A 27,390-nucleotide genomic window follows, 5' to 3' on the forward strand; every position below is an offset into this window, starting at 1 on the left:
TCTTCCCCACTATTGATGTCAGACTAACTGGTCTATAGCTTCCTGGATCATCCCTGCTTCCCTTTTTGAAGAGTGGCACCACATCAGCTTTACGCCAATCCTGGGGTACCATGCCTGAGGATAATGAGTCTTGAAAAATTAAGAGTAAAGGTTTGTCTATAACAGTGCTAAGTTCACTTAACACCCTTGGGTGTATTCCATCTGGGCCTGGAGTTTTATTTACCTTAATATTTTTTAGTTTTTTCCTGATATCCTCTAAACAAAACCCAGTTAGTGGTATGGACTGGCATGTTCTATTCTGTTCCAAAGTATCATTCAATGGTTCCTCTCTTGTGTATACTGAAGAAAAAAACTGGTTTAGTACCTCAGCCTTCTCCCTGTCATTATTTATCATTATTTAGTAAAAAATTCTGGTAATATCTTAAAACCTGTTGTTCCACTGCAGGATATCACAAACACAGTAAAAAAGAACACATGTTTCAGCGTAGGGGCTCCACGGATATGTAGTTCAAGGTGTGAGAGCTTAGAAGCAGTTATCATTCAAAAAGACATTACCATTAACAATCTTATTGAGACTATCAACAGTATTCTAAAGACCAGTAATCTATATTTTCAACAGACACCCATGACAAATTGACTAGACATGGTTGGCAGGGGAATTCGACGTAGTAGGGGGCGACGGTGGTCGCTAAGAAGACAGTATAGAAATAGAGCTGTCAGAAAAGCAATAAAGATATTACGGCATGTTGACCGACTAAAACATAGTATGTTATCCAGGGAGTTGGGTAACCAAGCACTAAATATGAGACAAAACTCAGATAGGTATCATGTATCTGAGGGCACAACTCCCTGGATAACATACTATGTTTTAGTCGGTCAACATGCCGTAATATCTTTATTGCTTTTCTGACAGCTCTATTTCTATACTGTCTTCTTAGCGACCACCGTCGCCCCCTACTACGTCGAATTCCCCTGCCAACCATGTCTAGTCAATTTGTCATGGGTGTCTGTTGAAAATATAGATTACTGGTCTTTAGAATACTGTTGATAGTCTCAATAAGATTGTTAATGGTAATGTCTTTTTGAATGATAACTGCTTCTAAGCTCTCACACCTTGAACTACATATCCGTGGAGCCCCTACGCTGAAACATGTGTTCTTTTTTACTGTGTTTGTGATATCCTGCAGTGGAACAACAGGTTTTAAGATATTACCAGAATTTTTTACTAAATAATGATAAATAATGACAGGGAGAAGGCTGAGGTACTAAACCAGTTTTTTTCTTCAGTATACACAAGAGAGGAACCATTGAATGATACTTTGGAACAGAATAGAACATGCCAGTCCATACCACTAACTGGGTTTTGTTTAGAGGATATCAGGAAAAAACTAAAAAATATTAAGGTAAATAAAACTCCAGGCCCAGATGGAATACACCCAAGGGTGTTAAGTGAACTTAGCACTGTTATAGACAAACCTTTACTCTTAATTTTTCAAGACTCATTATCCTCAGGCATGGTACCCCAGGATTGGCGTAAAGCTGATGTGGTGCCACTCTTCAAAAAGGGAAGCAGGGATGATCCAGGAAGCTATAGACCAGTTAGTCTGACATCAATAGTGGGGAAGATATTTGAAGGGATTATAAGGGATTATATTGATGAGCATATTTGTGTAAACAAGATTATGAGTTCTAATCAGCATGGCTTTAGGAGAAATAGATCATGTCAAACTAATCTAATTAGATTCTACGAGGAAGTAAGTAAAAATATAGATAAAGGGGAATCAGTTGATGTGATATACTTAGATTTTGCAAAGGCATTTGATACAGTGCCACATGAGAGATTAATGCACAAAATTAAGGGACTGGGAATAGCTGAAAATGTTAGCTCATGGATAAATAACTGGATAAAAGATAGGGAGCAACGAGTAGTAGTAAATGGAACATACTCAGATTGGACAAAGGTAATCAGTGGCGTCCCCCAGGGATCAGTACTGGGCCCTGTTCTTTTTAATATTTTTATAAATGACTTGGAGCAAGGATTAAATAGCGACATCTCTATTTTTGCAGATGATACTAAGTTAAGTAAGGTCATTAGGTCAGAGCAGGACGAACTCTCTTTACAAAGGGATTTGCTAAAATTAGAACTATGGGCAAGTGAATGGAAAATGAGATTTAATACGGAAAAAATGTAAGGTTCTACATTTTGGAAGTAAAAATAAGCAGGCTACGTATTTTTTAAATGGGACAAGACTTAGCCAAACACAGGAGGAAAGGGATTTGGGAGTAGTAATAGATAACAAGCTAAAGATGAATGCACAATGCAGGGCAGCGGCTTCAAAGGCTAATAAGATACTAGCATGTATTAAAAGAGGCATTGATTCAAGGGAGGAAAGCATAATTCTGTCATTATATAAAGCCCTGGTAAGACCTCACCTTGAGTTTGGAGTGCAGTTCTGGGGACCGATTGCTAAAAAAGATATTGCAGAACTAGAAAAAGTTCAGAGAAGGGCCACAAAGCTAATAAGGGGATTGGAGAAATTAACCTATGAGGAGAGGCTAGCCAAACTGGGTCTGTTCTCTTTAGAAAAAAGGCGCTTGAGAGGTGACATGATTACTTTATATAAATATATTTAAGGCCCATATACAGAGATGGCAGAAGCTCTTTTTATTCCAAGAAAATTGTTTCTGACAAGAGGTCATAATTTAAGGTTGGAGGAAAGGAGATTTAATCTCCTGCAACGGAAACGTTTTTTCACTGTAAGAGCAATAAAATTGTGGAACTCATTACCAAAGGAGGTAGTGAATGCCAATACCATAGATTCATTTAAAAATAGTCTGGATAAATTTCTGTATATAAACAAAATTCATGGATATGATTGCTAGTATTAAATGGGTCACATTTTAATGGGGTTATTTAAGCTTAACTGGAGCTTTTTGTAAGTATTTTAGATTTGTATAGGTTGAACTCGATGGACTTCAGTCTTTTTTCAACCTTATCTACTATGTTACTATGTTCTTTTTTTTGTATTTTGAGCATTATTCTCACCACTAGGTTTTCTTTTAACACATGATTTCTTAGTTGTGTTTGTGTGTTGTGTTTTCTGTCCCAAACCTGGTAATTGTAGAGAATTCAAAGATTTTTTTGGATTGTTAGAAAAACCCTTGGCTCTGCAATGTGTGGGTACTGCTGTTGGAGACTTTTCATCATCATCATCAATGGTGGTTATGATGTCTTCTACAGCTATAGATTTTCTAGAAGCCACAGATGAAATGGGGTGTGTTTGTTTACTTCTGGAGCGTGATGAGACTAGTGGAAAAAAGATATAATTGTAAAGTATTGTGCTTTTAATTCTAAGTAAATACAAAATAACAAGAGACCCCAACAATTTGAACTCACCACTAGTAGAGGCTTTTAGTGCTTGTTTTACACATTCATTGTGACTTTTCATGAGTAAACAGAGGCTATTCTTAAAAAAAAAAGACATGTGTTGTTCATAACCTTTTCATGAGTAAACAGAGGCTATTCTTAAAAAAAAAGATGTAAACATTATCTTTTTGTCACTTGCACTGACCTGTGTGACCTGTGGTCATTTTAAAGCATGGAGGAATGTTGAAATAAACATTTGACAGTGTTTAACAACCCTATCTAATTTTAGACATGTGTTGATCATAGCATTTCACAAAGAATGTGAAAAGAAGAAATAAAATGTATTTGCTTTTAATATTAAGTGCATGTAGAATCAGTATAAATTTGATACAAGAAATTATACTAAAAAGAGGTGTGTCTATGTGGGAGTTTTTTTTTTTTAGTTGGGAGGGGTTGTGCAGGGGGTGGGGGAATGCTTCTGTGCAAGAGCTGTGTGGATTAGCACACATTATCTACAGACAGCAGTTTTTGCAGGGAGAATACTTCTGTCTGTGTAAGAGATATGTGAATTAGCTCATATTTTCTCCAGCATGTATCAGACAACTGCATGTTGAACACTTTTTAGATTCAAAAAGACTGTATAGCTTAACAACTTTTGGTTAATTAAGAAAGATACAAAATATCTTCTCTGTCTAATGATCGAGCCCCATTACGCAGAGAAGATATCTATTTTATATCTTCTCTGCGTAATGCCCTCGGACATTACGCAGAGAAGATATTTTGTATCTTTTTTTTTTTCTTAATAGCCTTATTAGGAATACATTGAATTAAAATGTGTTCTGATTTGTTTTTTTTTTTGTTTTGTTTTAAATTTAAATTCATTGAAATGTTACAAAATATCAGTTAAATGATACATAAAACATTAACACAACACTATTTAAAATAAAATTATATTGTTTATTATTTTAACATTAAAATAAATGTTAAAATGCTCTTAAAAGAAGCCATAAAAGGGAATTATTTTAACATTAAAATAAATGTTAAAATGCTCTTAGAAGAAGCCATAAAAGGGGCGTAAAATATGGAAAATAGTGGGCGGGTAGGGTGGAAATATTGGGAGGAGAGTGGGCGGGGATCTGCATATAAAGGGGCGGGGATCTGCATATAAAGGGGCGGGATCTGCCTATAAAGGGGCGGGGATTTGCCTATAAAGGGGCGTGGTTTGCATATAAAGGGGCGTGGTACCTGTCACATTAAGTTTGACGAGATATCCCTATTTGTACTACTATTATGTTTTATGTATACTTACAAGTGCTTTTGAATTTCTAAACAATGATGACATAAGAATATGGTCTGCATATAGGCACTCAGATGAATAGCAATGACTGTCTGTACAATCAGAAGATGATTATTGTGGTTTGGCATGGAATATGCATGTGGCATTATGATGTCATTAATGACAAATCATACATAAATGAAAGAAAAATGCAAACATATGTTCATGCTGCATGATATAAAAAGGGGGCAGTAGTGTTTTCTAAATATAATGGAATAATAAGGAATAATAATTTTTAAAGTGCCATAGCTGTAGACTTTGATTTTCTTCCAGAGAAAGTTTTCAAACAATAATACATGTTGGATACATGTTATATATATTTGACATACCATCAGACTCCAAGGGAGCCTCTTCATGTTGTGTACACGTTAATATCAGATATTATAACATATGTTACTGTTGCTCAAGGACACACATCAATGTTGCATTAAAGATATACTGAGCCAAAGTTATGATTTACATCATTTTGATGGAGCATACAAATGACATTAGATGTGTTATTCTCGATGAGTAATAATTACATTTTAGTGTCTGTATTTTTACAATTATTTCAAAAGCAGAGTACATGGAATATTTAAGAGTTCTCATGTGTGTATCACTTCATTATTGTTGTCTAAATTTATAATAAAAAGAAACATATGCTATCTATGTTCTGAAGAACAAAGGTTTAGACTAAGAAGCTTTGAGATCTTAATCTTTCCAGATTAAAAATAAATAGATATATAATCAGAGGTGTAAATTATCTGTTTTATTCAAATGTAATGCTTCATCAGAATCATGATCATAATATTTATTACAAATACACCTTCAATGACATATGCATAAGTCAATGGACTTACCCAAATCCTGCAAAGGCATCTCATCATCTATTAATGATATAGATATATATTAGTGAACACAGTTTGGACATCACTAAATCCCATCAGTATCGAATTTTCAAAAGAGTATACTTAGAAATGGGAAGAATAGACCACTAATATGAACAATAAATGCATGAGTTAATCAAGTTGATTATAAAGAAAATGATGTCTTTAACATATGTTTAATTTCTTAATAAATTAGACAGACTATTCATATCATATGATTCTATTGCATATCTAAATATACACATTAATAGTTGTTTTTTAAATAATACACACAAACAACACCTTGAATAACAACTGGTGAAAAATCAAACCAAAGCCATGTGGCACATAGATCCATTTGTGCAATGTATATTAAATTTTTTTTTGGACACAACACATATTGATCACAATGCAAAACTGAAGTTATTATGAAAAATATGTCATCATGACATCATGTGATATGATTTTATAATAAGGATAACAATAGACTGAAGCAATTTAGATAATAAAATGCAATTTGAAATTATTGTGAAATCACGTGTCTAAATCCTAAAAGTGAAATGTTTGTTTTCATGTCCCTTTAATGATAAGAGTAAACAAAAAAACGTATGAAATGTATATTTTTAGATTCGGCACTTTTTCAAAAATGTGTTAGTGTTGTCTAAATGTATCCAAAAAATTGCAAGAACTACACAGGGGCAGAATATAACATGGGCAGGAACCTAAGCTTACATTAAAATGAAGATATCAAGAATAGAAGGGATATCCTCAAATACTCATAATTTTAGATTCGTATTACAATGTAATCCCAACTTTGATTCATGATTCTTATTTTAAAATAACCAGAAAAGATAAGAGTATCCATATAAATATCGAACAATGTGAATGTATTATGTAATGTTATGTCCAGGTTTGTAAGACAAAGGTAAATTAATATGAGACATACCATGCTGTGACGAACCCTGGCTTGAGGTTTCAGCACCAACATCACGATCTGTAAAATATTCATTGAGGTTTGGATATCATTAATACAAATCAGGTCATGGAGACAAACAATCTGATTTTTCAATTCTAATTGACAAAGTACAAATCTATTTGTATTTACATGAGTTCATTGTTTCCTCAATTAATGTCTAAATAAAGAGATCCTGTATTCTTATTTTCAATCTTTTATGTTGTTGACTGTAGCTTTAATTAATTTTGTGTCTTCTTGCATTCTCAACAATTGATAGAGATAGTTCATTGTTTATTTTGATCTTGCTAGTATAGCTTTTATAATGTAGAAGATTGTAAATAAGGATGCTGTATTCTTCCCATATATACTAATTAACATATACATTTGACCAACATGTCTAAAGCGATGCCAGTTACAGCAAACACATGTTCACGTGTGTGCGCAATTCTATCTTTTGTGATCATTGCGCAATGATTCCAAGCAGTATTGTGCATCCGTGATTTGACCAACATGTCTAAAGCGATGCCAGTTACAGCAAACACATGTTCACGTGTGTGCGCAATTCTATCTTTCTTGATCATTGCGCAATGATTCCAAGCGGAATTGCGCATCTGTGATTTAGAATTGTTTTGGATATAGTAGTGTGATGATTATCATTTATAAAGACTTCAAATATATTGGCAATTGGGTGTATTACGAGATTCAAATTGGATATTTGTTAATATTGAACAATAACAAATAATATTTAGAACTGTGTTATGATTCGATAGTCAATGTATGAAATGGTGGATGATAGGGATTTCACAGATGCGCAATTCCTTTTTCGCTCTGTGACGCATATTCTGTAGAGCGCAAGAAACATCACTCCTATTTCATGTGTGACGAATCTAAGATCAGATATCTGAACATCATATGAAGTGTATGTTGTGAGATCTATATAGGTTGAATATATGACTATATACACATTTCTTAAAAAGTCTACTCAAATATTAATGTATTATATGAAGTTGGATATTTACCTGGTTCAGATTCTCTATTTTCTTCTCCCAGGCCACCGTACGGAGAAGCAGCTGCACTGGCCTCCGGGTCAGGACTTTCTGATCCAGCAGCTGGGGGGGGAGAAGAAGAGGCAGAGGAGCAAGAGGATCTAAATCTGCGGGGGACTCAAAGATTGAGGAGGTCGCATAAAGTCACCTCATAAGGGAGTAGGTATAGTTTCCGTTGGGGCTTCAATTTTTTACAATCCCTCTTACGGGCTTTTTCCCAGTCCCTTATGAGGTCGACTTTTTTGTGCAGACGCAACCTCATATCTCTGAACCTCCACATGATTTTATCCTGGCTCCTCTGGACGCCCAACACCAAATTAACATCATTGGTGATAGACGCCCAGAGGGCCTTCTTAATGCTCTGCTTCGTCGACTTCTTCTTGTTCCCAAACAGCTGCAGATAGAAGTCCTGGACCTCATTGACCAGTGCTGCACTCTCCGGCTTGGTGAACCTAGGAGACGTCATGCCTGCTAGTCCCCAAAAAAATATATACTGTATATATATATCACTGACAGCAGGCATTAGAGAACTGACAAAGATGGCAACGTGTAATGGACTTTTATATGGTGAAGTAAACATGAGATGCACCATGGGACATGTTATCTGTACATCTGATTGGATAAAATATTGAAATATTGTTATCATGTCTGTGAGACCATAATGACTCAAGTTATGTTTGTGTGATGAACTCTGATTGGTTGTTCCTTAATGTTTCATATCTTAGTAACTTCCATACACATACCTCCTGGGGCTGCTCCTGTTACTACATTTTTTATGTAGACTTATTTGTAACTCATGGGACTGTTATGCGGATATGTGGGATGCAGATGTAATATACGTGATCCATTAAATATTAATTAGAATTTTTTGGGGGGAAAAAGAATCCAGTCACATTAGTAAATGTTTTACACATTTCGATGTTTAATATCGATCATGTTCTTTAATACAAATAAGTTGTACTAATACAAATTTAACATTGTATGTATTTATTGTTTATTAAATACATTTCTGGACTTATTGTGAAGTATTGACATTGCTCTATTAAATGTATTTATAATGCACATCGATTGTGTGCTATTGCGTGACATTCAAATTAAATTTTTAAAGATGCAAATCTCGTGTTGCAAGATACGTTTCCCACGCGAGATTTCTGAAATGCGTAATATCTGGTTATAATGGCCGGAACTTGTCTAATCTGTTTTTAAATGTTAAACTACACATTTGTTCATTATTAGAAAATAAACCTCAAGCTTGTATTTGTCTGAACTGCTCACATCTGTTATTGGGCAATGGCGTCTTTATTTTTAAAGGGACATTACAACAAATATTTTTTTTTAAATGATCCTGAGAGAGAATACATTTTTATACTTTAAAATGAAACTATCAATTTAGATTAATCTTTAGATATCCTTAACAGAAGAAATTGCAATGCACATGGTTGAGCCAATTACACAAGGAATCTCTGTGCATCCACCAATCTTCAGCTATTGAGCATATCTAGATATGTTTGTAAAGGAAATAATCCAAAAATAATGATTTAAAATAGATGATAGAATTAAATGTTGATAATTAAATTTTATTTATGATTCCAGAAAGAAACGCTTTTTAATTAATGTCCCTTTCATGAGCTAATATGCAATCTTGAACTTGATCTAAATACATCTGTCTAAACATTGTAAATATGCATTGTAAATATGCATTATGCATTGCACCTCTCCTCATAGCGTAAATTCTCTACTTGGTCTTGATATTAAAAAAAATGGTTCAGACATGAAATCTAAATCTATCCATAATTAGAAATACCATTATATTGTCTAATCAATCTTAGAATTAAACATTAGCATTTTAAATTAGACAAAATAATGAATATCACATTATAAAAATCTATTTATATTGTATGCTGAACATAATTGAATGTAATATCTCATGTCCCTTCAAATAATATACCTCTATATCATCTATAGAATGTATTCATTTATCTGATTGGTCAGAATGTGAGTCCTCTCTAGCACAAAGTAGGGGTAATGTATGTAAAATAAAAATATTCTAATATAGGACATGTATCTATTCCTAATTCTTTTAACATTCTTCCTCCTGTGATTCTTAACTAGCATGCATTGTGCAAACTAACCTGGATGTATGGTCTTTGAAAGGCAATTATCTTCAAAATATCAATTTATCTTCATTAGGTGTCTTATTCATCATTTTCAAAATAGAGGATTGTGAAATACCATCTAAAAGAAAAATAATCTAAGTGTCTCCAATAGGATGCATCCACAGCCTTAGTCCATAAAATTGTTGCCACTTACCATGTGAACATGTCTTTGTATGGTTTTCAAGGTCAGCACATTTGAAAGACAATGCCAGACATGATCACATTGGTATTCATCCCTTTCAATCTGGGATTCTTCACTTTCAGTCTGGAATTCTTCACTTTCAGGTTTGAATTCTTCACTTTCAGGTTTGAATTCTTCACTTTCAGTCTTGAATTCTTCACTTTCAGTCTTTAGCTAAAGTCATCTCCCTAATGGCTGAAAAAAGTGAAAATAAAAATATTAATAGAAGTGTGTGAATTAGTGGCAATGGGGTGGTGGAAAACGTAGTACTAGTGATTAAATTATATTATTACTGTAATAATTATCAAATGCTTTTCATTTAAAAAAATTTTTAATTCCGTTTGTAAAAATTGTTTTAGTCCCTGTATATTCTTGTATCCCATTTAGCAATGAATCTTTGAAATGTTGGCATTTCTTAGAAGTGTACTTTTGAGGAATGTTTTGCAGGGTTCCCATAGGCTTTAATGCAATTAAAGGAATTTAGTTTTGAACAAAATTCTTATCTGAATAATCAGCCAAACCCAACGAAATTCTGACAACCCAAATCAGTTGAAAATTCCAAACAAAAACTTTTGTACAAACTGACCTTGTGCATGTCTAATAATTAATATAATGTCAGATATGTTTAAGAAAGATTCTAAAACAAATAGATGTAAATTGCTGAATAGATGTCTAGTTCCTGTATTAAAACAATGAAAAACAACAACTTATTAAAAAGTGTTCCATCAGTAAAAAAAATGTTGAATATAAGAACAAATAAAAATAATTAAATTGTGTAAAAAAACAACAACACATAACTTACTTGTTTTAGTGCAAAATGAACACTTACAAATTTTCAGTGTAGCCACTGTCCTCAGGGAAATAAGAGAACTGACATACCTTAGGTTACATAGTAGATGAGGTAGAAAAAAAGACAGAAATACATCAAGTTCAAACTATACAAATCTTTATATTCTTACAATAAAAGCCCCAGTTGAGCCTAAATTAATCCTATTTAAAAAGGTGACCAATTAAACACAAGCAATCATTCATATCCCTTAATTCTGTTTAAAGCCAGAAATGTATCTAAACCATTTTTAAATGTATTTAAGATATTGGCATTTAATACCTCCTCAGGTAATGAGTTCCACAATTTGATTGCTCTTACATCTAGATTTTAATTCCCACAGGAATAGGGCCCTCAATTCCTCCTGTATTTGTCTGTAAAATTTTGTCTTGTATTGTATTTTTTCTTTGTTGTACTTTTACCTTTGTACCCATGGGCAGCGCTGCAGAATCTGTTCGCGCTTTGTAAATAAAGAATAATAATAATAATAACAGCGAAAAAAAATTTACATTGCAGAAAATTAAATTTCCTTTTCCTCCAGCCTTATATTGTAACCTCTTGTCACAAAAAAAAATATTGGAATAAACAGAGCTTCTGCCATCTCTGTATACGAGTCTTGAATATATTTATATAAAGTAAGCATGCCCCCTCTCAAGCACCTTTTTTGGCTAACCTCTCCTCATAGCGTAAATTCTCTATTACCCTGATTAGCTTTTTGGCCTTTCTTTGAAGTCTGCAATGTCTTTTTTTGAGATCGGTCCCCAGAAATGTACTCCATACTCAAGGTGAGGTCTTACCAGGGATTTATATAGTGACAGAATTAAAGCTTTTCTCCCTTGCATCAATGACTCTTTTAATACATGCTAGTATTTTATTATCCTTTGAAGCTGCTGCCCTGCATTGTGCTCCTATCTTTAGCCTGTTACCTATGACTTCTCCCAAATCCATTTCCTCCTCTGTTTAGTATAGACCCATTTAAATTATAGATTGCCTGCTTATTTTTACTTCCAAAATGTAGAACCTTACATTTTTCAGTAATAAATCTAATTTTCCCTTTACCTAAGTTCATCCTGCCCTGACCTAATGACCTTACACAACTTTGAATCATCTGCAAAAATAGAGATGCTGCTATTTAATCCTTGCTCCAAGTCATTAATAAAATATTAAAAAGAGCAGGGCCCAGTACTGATCCCTGGAGGACTCCACTGATTACCTTTGTCTAATCTGAGTATGATCCGGTTACTACTATTCATTGTTCCCTGTCTTTTAACCATTTATTTATCAATGAGCAAACATTTTCAGCTATTCCCAGTCCCTTACCCAGATAGCATGTATTTTTGCTGCAAGTTTGAAAATGAATTGTTAAACTCTTGCTAGACTTGCCAAGCTTCAAAAGTTTGCTGTACAATTGTTGCAAGTCTTTATTAAAAGTCTCTGGAATTGACTTGCTTTGTAAATTTGCAGCAAGTATGCCACAATTGTGTATAGCATTTGTTTTTTTGTCTGTAAAAATTGCAAATATATTGCTAAACTCTTGCTAGACTTGCCAAGCTTCAAAAGTTTGCTGAACATTTGTTGCAAGTCTGTTTAGAAAGTCTTCAGAATAGACTTGCGTTGTAAATTTGCTGAAAGTTTGCCACAATTGTGTATAGCATGTGGGGTTTTTTCTATTAAAATTGCAAAGGAATTACTAAACTCTTGCTAGACTTGCCAAGCTTCAAAAGTTTGCAGCACATTTGTTGCAAGTCTGCGTAGAAAGTCTTCAGAATAGACTTGCTTTGTAAATTTGCTGCAAGTTTGCCATAATTGTGTATAGCTTGTGTTTTTTTTTCTGTTAAAATTGCAAAGGAATTGCTAAACTCTTGCTAGACTTGCCAAGCTTCAAAAGTTTGCAGCACATTTGTTGCAAGTCTGCATAAAAAGTCTTTAGAATAGATTGCAATCACGATTTAGGTTTTTTGGATTAATGTGACTTCAGAGCTCTAGTTAACTGTTACACTCGACTAAATAGTTGCCCGATACACATCAAAAGCATATGTAACAGTACAGTTACATTCATATTGACACTTTCTGATAGAAACTATTGCATAAAAATATTGCATTGCAAAGTTAAAAGAGTGCAAAAATATGAAAACACACATGACAGCTGTTATTTTTTTGTTCTTGTTCAAAATAAGGCTCCATTAAAGCCTAGGAGGAATTCGATCCTATGCTCTCAAATTCGCATAGCCTTTTTTTCTGCACAAGGATGTGACAACGAGAGAGCAAAATTGTTACTTCCAACCTGTAATAAGTGCACAACTGGGTGCACAATAGTAAAAAATTGAGTGCAGATAACACGCTCGCAGGAGTGCAAAATTGTGCTCCACTCTTAGGGGCATATATATCAAGCTCCGTTGCTCCATAACTTGTCCGTCTGCTCCATAACTTGTCCGCCTGGTCTGAGGCGGTGGACAGAAATCAACCCGATCGAATATGATCGGGTTGATTGACACCCCCTGCTAGCGGCCAATTTGCAGGGGGCGGCATTGCACCAGCAGTTCACAAGAACTGCTGAAGCAATGATAAATGCTGACAGCATATGTTGTCGGCATTTATTGATGTGTGGCGGACATGATACGCTACTTCATATTATGTCCGCTCGCACATTGATAAATATGTCCCTTAATCTTGCCCTTTATGTTTCCCCTACATAATTTTAATTTTGGTATCTAAAAATTCACTATTCCTTGATTTTACATATTTATTGATTTGAAGATACTTTGCATTGATTATACTTACATTGAAGTCATACCGTGGAAGTAATAATTTCTTTGACTCATCTTTTTATACTAGCTATGTCACTTTTAGCACCTTTAGGAATTATTTCAACATATATTAAAATATATTATATAAGATAATATATAATGAAACTGAATTTTATTATTTACCTTTTGAAAAGCTGCAAACTAAATATTTATTATGTAACAAAGGGCCATAATCCTCATTCTGAATTAGAAACTAAAATATATTCAAGGGAATCATTTTCAATATTTTTTTCTGAATTTCTTCTATCTCTATGTTGGCAGGTTTTTTTATCATCCGATAAGACAACTCTGTTTAACAATATTGCTTTCACTTTAATAAAACACATCATAATAAAAGGTCACTTCTCTTTTTGAATCATCTGGACTCCAGTCCAGTCTGGACTATTATAGTCAGGGATCAGGGTGGGGAGCAGACACCTATGCATGCAAATGCACTGAATTTGTCAAGTTTGTGCGAGTGAAGCTCTAGGGCAGTGCTCCCCAACCTTTTTATTGCCGCGGACCGGTAAATGTTTGATAATTTTTCCGTGGCCCGCTTGTTTTGATTTAATAATTTTAATTTAATTGTATTTAAACATGCCTTCAAAATAAAATACAGCTACACCAAAAAATGAATATAAAGTGATTTATTTTATTTAACTCACTAGAATGCCAAATCAATGAGAACCCTGAGCTTGTTTCTTTGCAAAGCTGCTTGCAACCGCTCAGCTCCAGATGTCACCTAAATCCGAATGTAAATCAAAAAACTATCAACGCAAAAATGTGATCAGTATTTTAAATATATGACCAGTGTATCAAAATAACTGTGAAATATATATATAAATCACAAAAGATGACTGTGCCCCCTTTCAATACAGAGATGCCAGCGTTCCCCTTTCAATACAGAGATGCCAGCGTGCCCCTTTCAATACAGAGATGCCAGCGTGCCCCTTTCAATACAGAGATGCCAGCGTGCCCCTTTTAATACAGAGATGCCAGCTTGCCCCTTTCAACACAGAGATGGCAGCATGCCCCTTTCAATACAGAGATGCCCCAGCATTCCCCCTTTCAATACAGAGATCATTGCGCCATAGTGCTGAGTCTCCTCAATAGCAGAGAACCCCCGCCCCCCCCCCTCCGTGCACTTATGCCTGAACCCGCACAAACACATTCGACCCAGGAGTTGTTGACCTAAATAAGTGCAATAGGCCTGGGTGAATGAGAGGGCATTCTAATAAAACCACTGCTGCTCCTCTTTCCGTTTGATAGTGCTGAGTCCCCCCCCCCTCCGTGCACTTACCTCACGGCAGCTTCTCTTCAGTCCCCGTGTCTCCGACCTCGAGTCCTCAGTCCTTCCGTGGCGCCTCCTCCTCGGCCAATGGTGTGAGGTTTGCCTTTCGGCCAATCAGGAAGCGGGAGGACCCGCTCCCTGATTGGCCAGGAGGAGCATCAGTGTAACAATAGCGAATTTTCATTCGCTATTGTCACACAATGGGCGGGCTTGGGAGGGCGCAATGCTCTGCGCCTCGGCCGCCCACCACAGTGAAAGGATTTGAAGTTCCGCGGGCGGCCCGGTGCCGATTGATCCACGGACCGGCACCGGTCCGCGGCCCGGGGGTTGGGGAACACTGCTCTAGGGGTCGATTTATCAACACCCGTATGCATCTGTTTCCGCGCGAGCCTTTGGGCTTGCTGGAAACAGGAGTTAAGCAGCAATGGTCTTATGACCGCTGCTCCTTAACTCATCTGCCACCTCTGAGGTGGCAGACAGCAATCAGCCCAATCGGATACGATCGGGATGATTGACACCCCCTGCTAGCGGCCGCGAATGTGCAGGGGGTGGCATTGCACAAGCATTTCACTATAAATGCTTGTGCAATGATAAATGCTGACAGCGTATGTTGTCAGCATTTATTGATGTGCGGCGGACATGATCTGCTACAGCGGATCATGTCCGCCCGCACATTAGTCAATCGCCCCCCTAGCGCAAAATGTTAGGGTTTTTAAAAAAAATGTGCACCAAATACAACATAAGTACATTAAAATAAAGTGTTACACCCATATATATATTTTATAAGGGTTAAAAGGTATGGTATATGAAAAGGTGCTTTAACTTACTTCAGCTATAACGCTGTAGGTCTTACACAGTGTTGGGTTAGTGCGCAAACAATAAGTATTTTTTTTAAAAAGCGCTCTATTGAAAACTATATGGAGAAGAAGTTAACGGGATCATAATATTCAAATATTCCTGAAGTTAGCATGCATCAGGTTTTACTCATGTTCAAATTATTTACTTTCAACATGTAATACAAGCGCTAACCTGCCCATATTAAAAGTTTACTTTTAGCTGTGTTTACGAGCGAACAAAATAAATATTTAACGCACCACTTGTAATCTGGCCCAATATGTGGTAGCAAGGTAAATTGTCTGTAATCACCATCCTTACAATAATAAATAGAAAAAGTAGTAATCTTGCTGTCTTAGCCCACCATCCATCAGTTGTACAATATATACTTTTATCATTTCACCTACACCCATTTATTCTGTTTGCCTATATCTTACAAAAGCATTAAAGCAATAAAACATGAAACCTAAAATTTTTTTTCATGATTGAGAAAGAGAATACAATTTTAAAAAAAATTCCAAATTTTCTTCTATGATCTATTTTGCTTTATTATCTTGGTATCCTTTGTTGAAGAGCATCAATAATTACTGGGAGCTAGTTAACACATTGGGTGAGCCAATTACATCATGAGGCATATTTGTGCACCCACCAATCAGCAGCTTCTGAGCCTACCTAGGTGTGCTTTTCAACAAGGGATACCAAAAGAACAAAACAAATTAGATGAAATAAATAAATTGAAAAGTTCTTTTTAAATTGCATGCTATATCTGAATCATGAAAGAAAAAAATTGGGTTTCATGTCCCTTTAAATGGGACACACAATATAAGTGTTTGTAGAAAAGGCAGGAGACCTTGTCTGCGTTTACACAGTAATACATTACAATAAATACTGAGTTAAAGTGGGTAAAAGCCAATTAGTATATTTAAAAAATTAAACAAAAAAAACTTTTTTTTGTGGGGAAAAATCAATACTGCAAAGTCCAAATCAAATACTACACTGGTAATCAACTTTAGTATCTGCAAGTCGCATCTGCCTAATGTTCAATGCTTCTCCTCACCACCCCATATAATTTGGACTGAATCAATATGTATAGGCTGTGGACTCGCTCTCTTGGTTCAGAAATCTCCCATTCAAAATGCTCAGTCTCTTGTAACGGGCAACGCATGTGAGTTACTTGTTGTTGAAAAAGAAATCCGGATCTGCATAATCGCTACCATTATTTGCTGTTCTGCGTAAAGTGATGAGCGCTGTGTATGCGCAGTCATAATACTCATAAACAGGTAGCAAAAGAGCAGGGCACACACTTAAGGGGTATGTAAATAGCTTTCAGTGACAGGCTTTGCATAAAGGTCCTCACAGAGGGATAGTACAGGAGTCAGCTTTCAATTCAAATTCTCGTGAAATATATTAAAAAGGTGAGGATTCATGACGGAAACATATCTTTTTAATATTAATGAAATAATCCTTTCCACCAACATTTTATTTTGCTATCTGCCCCTTTAAATATTGAAAACTTGGTTATTAAAGGGACAGCTGCTGTTATCTTAGTGCCCTGGAGCAACATACTAAGGCTTCTATTTTCAGCCAAAAGTTTCTATGTGCACACATCTGAAGAGACAGCTGAAATGGGAGGGTTAAAGATTTTATTCGGCATCACAGGAGAAGCTTTCAAGAAGTGAAAAAAAGAAATGAAAACACATGCAGCAAGAAAATTAGTTTAATAAACAAACAATGACATCTACTAAACAAAGGTAGGTAAACCTATTACTAAAATTATCATTCACTGTGCCTTTTGTGAGAACTTTTACTGTGAGCATGCATGCAAAGCATACTTAAAGGTACAGTCTAGTCAAAACTAGATAATAAAAAATGCACTTTTAAACAACTTTCCCATTTACTTTAATCATCAAATTTGCTTTGTTCAATTGGTATTCTCTGTTGAAAGCTAAACCTAGGTAGGCTCATATGCTAATTTCTAAACCATTGAACCGCCTCTTATCTCAGTGCATTTTGACCGGTTTTTACAGTTAGACACTACTAGTTCATGTGTGTCATATAGATAGCATTGTGCTAACTCCTGTGTAGTTATTTATGAGTCAGTGCTGATTGGCTAAAATACAAGTCTGTCAAAAGAACTGAAATAAGGGGGCAGTCTACAGAAGCTTAGATACAAGGTAATCACAGAGGTAAAAAGTATATTAAGATAACTGAGATAAGGGGCAGTCTGCAGGGGCTTAGATACAAGGTAATCACAGAGGTAAAAAGTATATTAATATAACTGAGATAAGAAGCAGTCTGCAGAGGCTTAGATACAAGGTAATCACAGAGGTAAAAAGTATATTAATATAACTGAGATAAGGGGCAGTCTGCAGAGGCTTAGATACAAGGTAATCACAGAGGTAAAACGTATATTAATATAACTGAGATAAGGGGCAGTCTGCAGAGGCTTAGATACAAGGTAATCACAGAGGTAAAACGTATATTAATATAACTGTGTTGATTGTGCAAAACTGAGGAATGGGTAATAAAGGGATTATTTATCTTTTAAAACAATACAAATTCTGGAGTAGTTTGTCCCTTTAAGTACACAAAAAACAGTGTACATGTGAAGCATACTTAAGTACCTGCATGTGCTCAGAGCTGGTATTGCATGTATTGCATGGGAACTGACTCAGCATGTGTCATGTACACAACCTCTGGCTCTCTTCGCAGATACACTTTTTAAAATTAGCTTTTATGCTCCTATTAGGAAAGGTAAATTTAAACAGTGATATATTTTTTCTAGAACATTTTTGCTAATACATGTGTATTGGAAAAATGATTCTATTCAAAATAGAAATGCAATGATGCACATTTTGCTGGAATGTCCCTTTAAGATGGCTAACTTGTATTTTAAATTCTGACTCTAAAGCTAAATAATACATAGTTTTATAGTGAGGCATTGTATATTTGTTGTGTTCTGGAATAAATTAAAGTTCATGTGTCACTCATACTACTAGCTTTTAGCTACAGTTTAAATTAGACTGTGTTTAGCATATAATATTGTGTGCAGTGTGGTCTTACCACCACAGAGGGCACTGCAGCATTTGAGTGCACTCACTGTCTCACTACCATGAACTTTCTGTGTGTGCTGCAGACAGACAAGCCATGTGCAACTGCAATCAGGTAAGATCAACCATTAGATTATATATATATAAATAAAAAGAGTTATCTCACTAGTTGCACACACACATGTTGTGTATGATTTGTTTAGCAGCATTAGTAAGCCACCTACTACTGCATTACACAGAACATACAAACACAACTAGATTTAAATGTTAAAGGGATAATCCAAATACAATTGAAATGTGCATCTTTATTTTTCTGTTTGAAAATGAGCATTTTTGTAATTAGAAAACTTGTTTAGTAAAATCTATCACTGTATTATTCTTTTATATGAGAGATGTTACTTTAAGTGTATGAAATATACAGACATTAGCAAACAAACTGCATCTGCTTGTGACTTTCTCATATATAGCAGTACTAGAAGGGTGCAAGCTGCATTTTATGAATTGCTTTGATGCTGTTCAGAAGCCTGGCAGGGGTTAATATTTTGTGTTGTTTTTGGTGTGGGTTACAGTATTTCTGCAGTTTAAAATAACTATGTCCTGCTATGTAGATGCTGAAGGGTTAATAATGTAACCATGCTTGTTTAATTTGGCCCTACATTAAAAAGTATTATTCATATGCAAGTGAGCTGTTAGGGTGTTTTATTTAACATGCATTACAAAATACAGTAAATATTTTAAGGTAATTAGTGATTTTAATCTAATTTTCTTGCTGCAAATGTTTTAATTTACTTTTTGAAATGATTCTACTGTAACATAAATTAAAAGACTTGCAGCAAGAAACTGAGATTAAATCCCTATTCCCTAAAAAATAATCCTTGTTAACAGTCCCTTTAATATCAGTTGCCAATTATTTTGATCTAGGGCAGTGGTTTTCAAACCTGTCCCCAGGCCTCCCCAACAGGCCAGATTTTCTGGATTACCTTGGATGAGAGCAGGTAAATAACTATCAGCCAGATTACGAGTTTTGCGTTATGAGCGGCTCGCTACTAACTTGCAAGTTATTTCCACCGCTCACCTTTAATAGCGCTGCTATTACAGGTTTGCAAAAACCCGGCCGTTAGCAGGCAATATGGCAGCGTTGAGCTCCATACTGCACACAAATACCAGCGCTGGTTTTACGTGCTCGTGCACGATTTCCCCAGAGACATCAATGGGGAGAGCCGGCTTAAAAAAAAAGCCTAACACCTGCAATAACTCCGTAACGCAGCCCCATTGATTCCTATGGGGAAAGAAAATTTATGTTTACTCCTAACACCCTAACATAAACCCTGAGTCTAAACACCCCTAATCTTTTGCCCCCGACATCGCTGACACCTACATTACAATTTTTAACCCCTAATCTGCTGCCCCCAAAGTTGCTGCCACCTACCTACACTTATTAACCCCTAATCTGCTGCCCCCAATGTCACCGCCACCTACATAAATTTAATAACCCCTAATCTGCCGCCCCCAACGTCGCCGCCACCTACATAAATGTATTAACCCCTAATCTGCCACCCCCACCCCCAATGTCACCGCCACTATACTAAAGTTATTAACCCCTAAACCTCTGGCCTCCCACATCAGTAATACTAAATAAATATATTAACCCCTAAACCTAAGTCTAACCCTAACACCCCTAACTTTCATATAATTAAAATAAATCTAAATAAAAATTACTATCATTAACTAAATAATACCTATTTAAAACGAAATACTTACCTATAAAATAAACCCTAAGCTTGCTGCAATATAACTAATAGTTACATTGTAGCTAGCTTAGGTTTTATTTTTATTTAGCAGCTAAGTTTGTATTTATTTTAACTAGGTAGACTAGTTAGTAAATAGTTATTAACTATTTACTAACTATCTAGTTAAAATAAATAAAAAATTAATTTACCTGTAAAATAAAACTTAACCTGCCTCACACTAACACCTAACATTACACTAAAATTAAATAAATTACATTAATTAAATACAATTAACTAAATTACAAAAAAAATAAACACTAAATTACACAAAATAAAAAAATAAATGATCAAATATTTAAACTAATTACACCTAATCTAATAGCCCTATCAAAATAAAAAAGCCCCCCTCCTAAATAAAAAACCCCTAGCCTAAACTAAACTGCCAATAGCCCTTAAAAGGGCCTTTTGCGGGACATTGCCCCAAATAAATCAGCTCTTTTGCCTGTAATAAAAAAATTAAATACAAACAACTTCTATGGAAGTCCCATTGAAAAATGACTTTTTGAAAGGTGTTGTAGTTACGTTGTGTGACGGCCAAAAAAGTGTGCGGTACAGCTGTACTTACAAGACTCGTAATAGCAGCGATAGTGAAAAAGCAGCGTTATACTCATAACGTGCATCTCTGTAATGAGAAGGGGTGTGGTCTAATGACATAAACACCCTATATCAGGTGTGCATAATTATTAGGCAGCTTCCTTTCCTTTGGCAAAATGGGTCAAAAGAAGGACTTGACAGGCTCAGAAAAGTAAAAAATAGTGAGATATCTTGCAGAGGGATGCAGCACTCTTAAAATTGCAAAGCTTCTGAAGCGTGATCATCGAACAATCAAGCGTTTCATTCAAAATAGTCAACAGGGTCGCAAGAAGCGTGTGGAAAAACCAAGGCGCAAAATAACTGCCCATGAACTGAGAAAAGTCAAGCGTGCAGCTGCCAAGATGCCACTTGCCACCAGTTTGGCCATATTTCAGAGCTGCAACATCACTGGAGTGCCCAAAAGCACAAGGTGTGCAATACTCAGAGACATGGCCAAGGTAAGAAAGGCTGAAAGACGACCACCACTGAACAAGACATACAAGCTGAAACATCAAGATTGGGCCAAGAAATATCTCAAGACTGATTTTTCTAAGGTTTTATGGACTGATGAAATGAGAGTGAGTCTTGATGGGCCAGATGGATGGGCCCGTGGCTGGATTGGTAAAGGGCAGAGAGCTCCAGTCCGACTCAGACACCAGCAAGGTGGAGGTGGAGTACTGGTTTGGGCTGGTATCATGAAAGATGAGCTTGTGGGGCCTTTTCGGGTTGAGGATGGAGTCAAGCTCAACTCCCAGTCCTACTGCCAGTTTCTGGAAGATACCTTCTTCAAGCAGTGGTACAGGAAGAAGTCTGCATCCTTCAAGAAAAACATGATTTTCATGCAGGACAATGCTCTATCACACGCGTCCAAGTACTCCACAGCGTTGCTGGCAAGAAAGGGTATAAAAGAAGAAAATCTAATGACATGGCCTCCTTGTTCACCTGATCTGAACCCAATTGAGAACCTGTGGTCCATCATCAAATGTGAGATTTACAAGGAGGGAAAACAGTACACCTCTCTGAACAGTGTCTGGGTGGCTGTGGTTGCTGCTGCACGCAATGTTGATGGTGAACAGATCAAAACACTGACAGAATCCATGGATGGCAGGCTTTTGAGTGTCCTTGCAAAGAAAGGTGGCTATATTGGGCACTTATTTGTTTTTGAATGTCAGAAATGTATATTTGTGAATGTTGAGATGTTATATTGGTTTCACTGGTAAAAATAAATAATTGAAATGGGTATATATTTGTTTTTTGTTAAGTTGCCTAATAATTATGCACAGTAATAGTCACCTGCACACACAGATATCCCCCTAAAATAGCTAAAACTAAAAACAAACTAAAAACTACTTCCAAAACTATTCAGCTTTGATATTAATGAGTTTTTTGGGTTCATTGAGAATATGGTTGTTGTTCAATAATAAAATTAATCCTCAAAAATACAACTTGCCTAATAATTCTGCACTCCCTGTATGTATTTACAGTCATATATACACATATAAAAACATTAAAGTGACAGGCCTCGAATTTCCTGCAGTCAAATTCCGTTCTGCCGTAGGTTGCCTTAGCAGATTAGTGCGGCAAATGCTGCAAACAAAAAAAGGAGTTTTCAGCATGAAGTATTTATTTTAAAGGGGCATAAAACCCAAGGTTTTTCTGTCTTTCATGATTCAGTATAGAGCATGAGATTTTAACCCTTCATTGCTAAGCACTTTCCCACCTTGGTGCTAAGCTTTTTTAGTTGTTTTTTTTTTTGTTTTATATTTTTTAAAATATATATTTATTTTTTTCCTTTTTTTTCAGATCCCCAAGACTTACACTGTTGGAAAGGTTAGACGATTACATTTCCAACAGTGGGTCTTGGGGGTCTGTAGCTGCTTAGATGCCTGAGATACAGGCTTCTAAGCAGCATGCCCCCTGCTTCGATATTTAACATTGTTAATGTTAAATAAAGTTGCACGGTGACGTCATCAAGTCATTGCGTGTGACATCACCATGCATAACGTGAAGCCCCGGTGATGCCTGTCACTATGCAGGCCCAATCGCCGGGGTAGGAGCGGGTGGGAGAGTGCTAGCGATGGCTCTGAGCCGTTGTTAGCACCAGAGTGGGAAACCCTGTGACAGCTCAGAGCCGTTGTTAGCGCTCAAGGGGTTAAACGATTTCTCTTTTTCATGACACGATGAGTCCATGGATCATCTTAATTACTAATAGGATATTCACCTCCTGGTCAGCAGGAGGCGGCAAAGAGCACCACAGCAAAGCTGTTAAAAAGCTCCTCCCTTCCCTCCCACTCCAGTCATTCTCTTTGTCTACGTTAGTGCTAGGAAGTGGTAAAGTGAGTTGTTAGATAAAATTCTTCAATCAAGAGTTTATTATTTTTAAAGTAGTGCAAGATTGTGCTGCTTTGTCCTAGAGTGTAGCCATAGTCCATATCAGTCTCTTCAGTAGAGCAGTGGTGGCTTTAGAGCAATGGGAACTTGTGAGACATAATTCTCACTGCGCCTTCCATGTAATTTACTCAGACTTTCATTTCTCCACAGGTTGATGTGAGGGATAGGACCTCTCAAGCCTGTGAACTGCCTTGCTGTCAGGCAGATACGAGGTAAGTGCTGCTTTTTTATTCTGGGGCCAAGGAAACAAAGCATCTCAGAGATAAAGGTGTGACCATTTATTGGAAAAATGAACATATAAGGCTCATGCAGGAAGGGGCGCTTTATGTTTGGGGACTACAGACTCTCCTAGACTGGAGAGGATTTTAGACAGCCATATCTGCAGGCACTGGGGCTGGGAGTAAAGCTTTTTCATTTGCTCTGGTGGTTTGTGTCTCCTGACGTCTTTACTTAGCAAACAGGCCGATCGGGAGATGAGGTGCATATAGTAACGCCCACGATGGGCTTCAGTTCAGTAGCGTGTCACTAGAAATGCATGGTTTCCAGTAAAGCAGGCGTTTCTAGCATTATCCGTTGGCACTATTCTTATTGCTGAGGTCCGGATCGTTCCTGCACCACAAGAAAAGCGACATTGACTCCTGTTTAGCAGTCAGGTAGGCACCTCAGCAGGGTTACTGAGGTGTAAAGGTGTCTGTAGTGTTCAAATTGTGATATTTTCATAATTGACATAGTTGGGTAAAAAAGTTACCTGTTTAAATTTAAAGACACAGTAACATATTTTCATTACAAAAATTTTAATTCATTTTTGAGGTTTTTTATTTATTAATTTACTCATTGTGAACAGTATGGACCAAGGAGACTTGCAAGATGTCACCTGCTCCTTGTGTTTTGATGCAAATGTGGAACCACCTATCCCTTTCTGTCCCTCATGTATTGAGAGGACTTTAAATTATAGGGAAAATATTTTTTCTGAGCAAAATTTTTCTAAAGCCGATACTGTCCAAGAGTCTTATGACGAGGTTCAAAATATGCCGCAGCTTTCTCCACAAGCATCCCAAATGTTACCTCCCTCACAAGCAGTGCCCTGCACTTCTGCTCTAGCTCCCGCTGGAGTTACCTTAAAAGACATAGCTTCTCTCATGATGCGTTGTCTGCTTTTCCAATGTGGCAGGGAAAGCGTAAAAAGGAAAATCAGACATTTAGTAAGCGAGGTTTCTGATGCAATTGTTGCAATTTCGGAGGTGCCCTCCCAGAATACCGAAGAGGAGGATACTGCTGTAGCATCTGAAGGAGAAATTTCAGATTCAGAAAGTGTAATTCCTCTGGCTGATTCTGAGGTTGTATCTTTTAGGTTTAAGCTAGAACACCTCCGTCTGTTACTTAGGGAGGTTTTAGTTACTTTGGACGACAGTGACTCCACGGTAGTGGTTGTTCCTAAGAAGTCTAGTAAGCTGAACAAATTTTTCGAGGTTGCTTCCTCGACAGACGTGTTTCCGGTCCCTGACCGAGCTTATGAAATAATTGCTAAGGAATGGGAGAGACTGTGCATACCTTTTTCTCCCTCTCCTATTTTTAAGAAGATGTTTCCCATAGCCGACTCTAACAAAGAGGCTTGGCAAACAGTGCCTAAGGTGGAAGGGGCCATTTCTACCTTAGCTAAGAGAACTACTATTCCCATAGAGGATAGTTGTACCTTCAAAGATCCTATGGACAAAAAGTTAGAGGGTTTACTCACACTGTACACCAGGGCCTGCAATGACAACCAGCTGTGTGTATTGCTACCGTCACTAGTGCGGAAGTGTATTGGTTTGATGCACTGTCTGAGGCTCTCAGGACAGAAACTTCTTTGGATGAGATCCAGGATAGAATAAAGGCTCTTAAATGCCAAGCTCCAGAGATACGGGTCGAGGTCCAGGGACCCCCAGGCGGAGCTGATAGATGCTCTGGTGGTCCCTTGGACCTTCAGTCTAACATACCTGTTTCCTCCGTTTGCTCTTCTTCCTTGGGTCATTGCTCTAATCAAACAGGAGAGGGCATCAGTGATCCTCATAGCTCCAGCTTGGCCTCGCAGGATTTGGTATGCAGATCTGGTGGAGTAGGTAGGCATCTCTGCCACCTTGGAGACTTCTGTTGAGGAAGGACCTTCTAATTCAGGGGCCCTTTCTTCACCCAAATCTAGTTTCTCTGAAGCTGACTGCTTGGAGATTGAACGCAAAATTTTATCCAAGCGGGGGTTTTCTGACTCGGTCATAGAGACCATGATTCAGAATCGTAAGCCTGTAACTAGAAAGATTTACCATAAGATTTGGCGTAAATATCTCTATTGGTGTGAATCCAAGGGCTACTCATGGTTGGTTTTTCCTTTCTATCCTTAACTTTGGTTGAATGACTGGAGTGGGAGGGAAAGGAGGAGCTATTTAACAGCTCTGCTGTGGTGCTCTTTGCCGCCTCCTGCTGACCAGGAGGTGAATATCCCATTAGTAATTAAGATGATCCGTGGACTCATTGTGTCAAAAAAGAAATACATTTATCAGGTAAGCATAAATTTTCTTTAAAATGTATTTCTATTCTCTAATTTGTTTTGTTCTCTTGGTATTCTTTATAGAAAAGGATACCTAAGTATGTTCAGTAGCTGCTGATTGGTGGCTGCACATGTATACTTCATGTTATTTGCTCACCCAATGAATTTAATAGCTCCCAGTAGTGCATTGCTGCTTCTTCAAAAAAGGATATCAAGAGAATTAAGCAAATTAAATAACAGATGTAAAGTGGAAAGTTGTTTAAAATTGTATGCTCTGTTTCAGGGTTCTTCAAACTTTTCCCCCCAAGACCCAGTGCCATGATACCACATACCTTTAGGACCCAATTTTTATACTTGGTCTTGAAATAATTTTGTAAGAAATAAATAACATGATAGCTGCAATTTTTGGCAAAGAAACTAAAATATGTGCATGCTTTATTCCTGATTATAGTCAAATATGAAAGCGTTGTAAAACGTAATAACACACACACTCTCATACAACACACACACTCTCATACAACACACATTTCCATGTAACACACATACCACACACTCTCATACAACACACACACTCTCATACAACACACACACTTTCATATAACACACACTCACCCCATACACTCTCACAACACACACATACACACACACTTTCATAACACACGCATACCACACACAAACTCTGATACAACACACACACACCACACACTCTCATACAACACACATTTTCATGTAACACACATACCACACACACTCTCATACAACACACACTTTCATATAACACACATACCACATACACACTATCATACAACACACACACTTTCATTTAATACACACTCACCCCATACACTCTTACAACACACACATACACACACACTTTCATAACACACGCATACCACACACACTCATACAGCACACATACCACACACTCTCTCATATAACACACACACACTCTCATACACAACACATGCACAGCACACACACAATCTCATACAATACACCACACACACTCCTACAACACACACACAAGTCGGGACCCAGTACACATGGTGTTGTGACCCAGTAATGGGTCCCGACCCATGGTTTGAAGAATCCTGCTCTATTTTAATTATGAAAGAGAAATTATGGGTTTCATGTCCCTTTAAAGGGACAATCTATTCGAAATTAAACTTTCATGATTCAGATAGGGCATGCAATTTTAAACAACTTTCCAATTTACTTCTATTATCTAATTTGCTCAATTCTTTAGATAGCCTTTGTTGAAGAAATAGCAATGCACATGTGTGAGCTAATCACACAAGGCCTCTATGTGCAGCAACCAATCAGCAGCTACTGAGCATATCTAGATATGCTTTTCAGCAAGTGATATCAAGAAAATGAAGCAAATTAGGTAAAATAAGTAAATTCGAAAGTGGTTTAAAATGACATGCTCTTTCTAAATAACG

General features: G+C 36.7%; 1 long non-coding RNA gene across 1 annotated transcript in view; it reads left to right on the forward strand.

The window, feature by feature from the left end:
- The first annotated feature begins 18,749 nt into the window (after window positions 1-18,749).
- LOC128659579 (uncharacterized) overlaps window positions 18,750-27,390 on the forward strand; it is a 17,480-nt gene continuing 8,839 nt past the window's right edge. Inside the window, exon 1 of the long non-coding RNA XR_008402432.1 lies at window positions 18,750-18,788. This is a non-coding gene — a long non-coding RNA (uncharacterized LOC128659579). The remainder of the gene's footprint in view (window positions 18,789-27,390) is intronic.

This window comes from Bombina bombina, chromosome 5, assembly GCF_027579735.1.
Source record: "Bombina bombina isolate aBomBom1 chromosome 5, aBomBom1.pri, whole genome shotgun sequence".
NCBI lineage: Eukaryota > Metazoa > Chordata > Amphibia > Anura > Bombinatoridae > Bombina > Bombina bombina.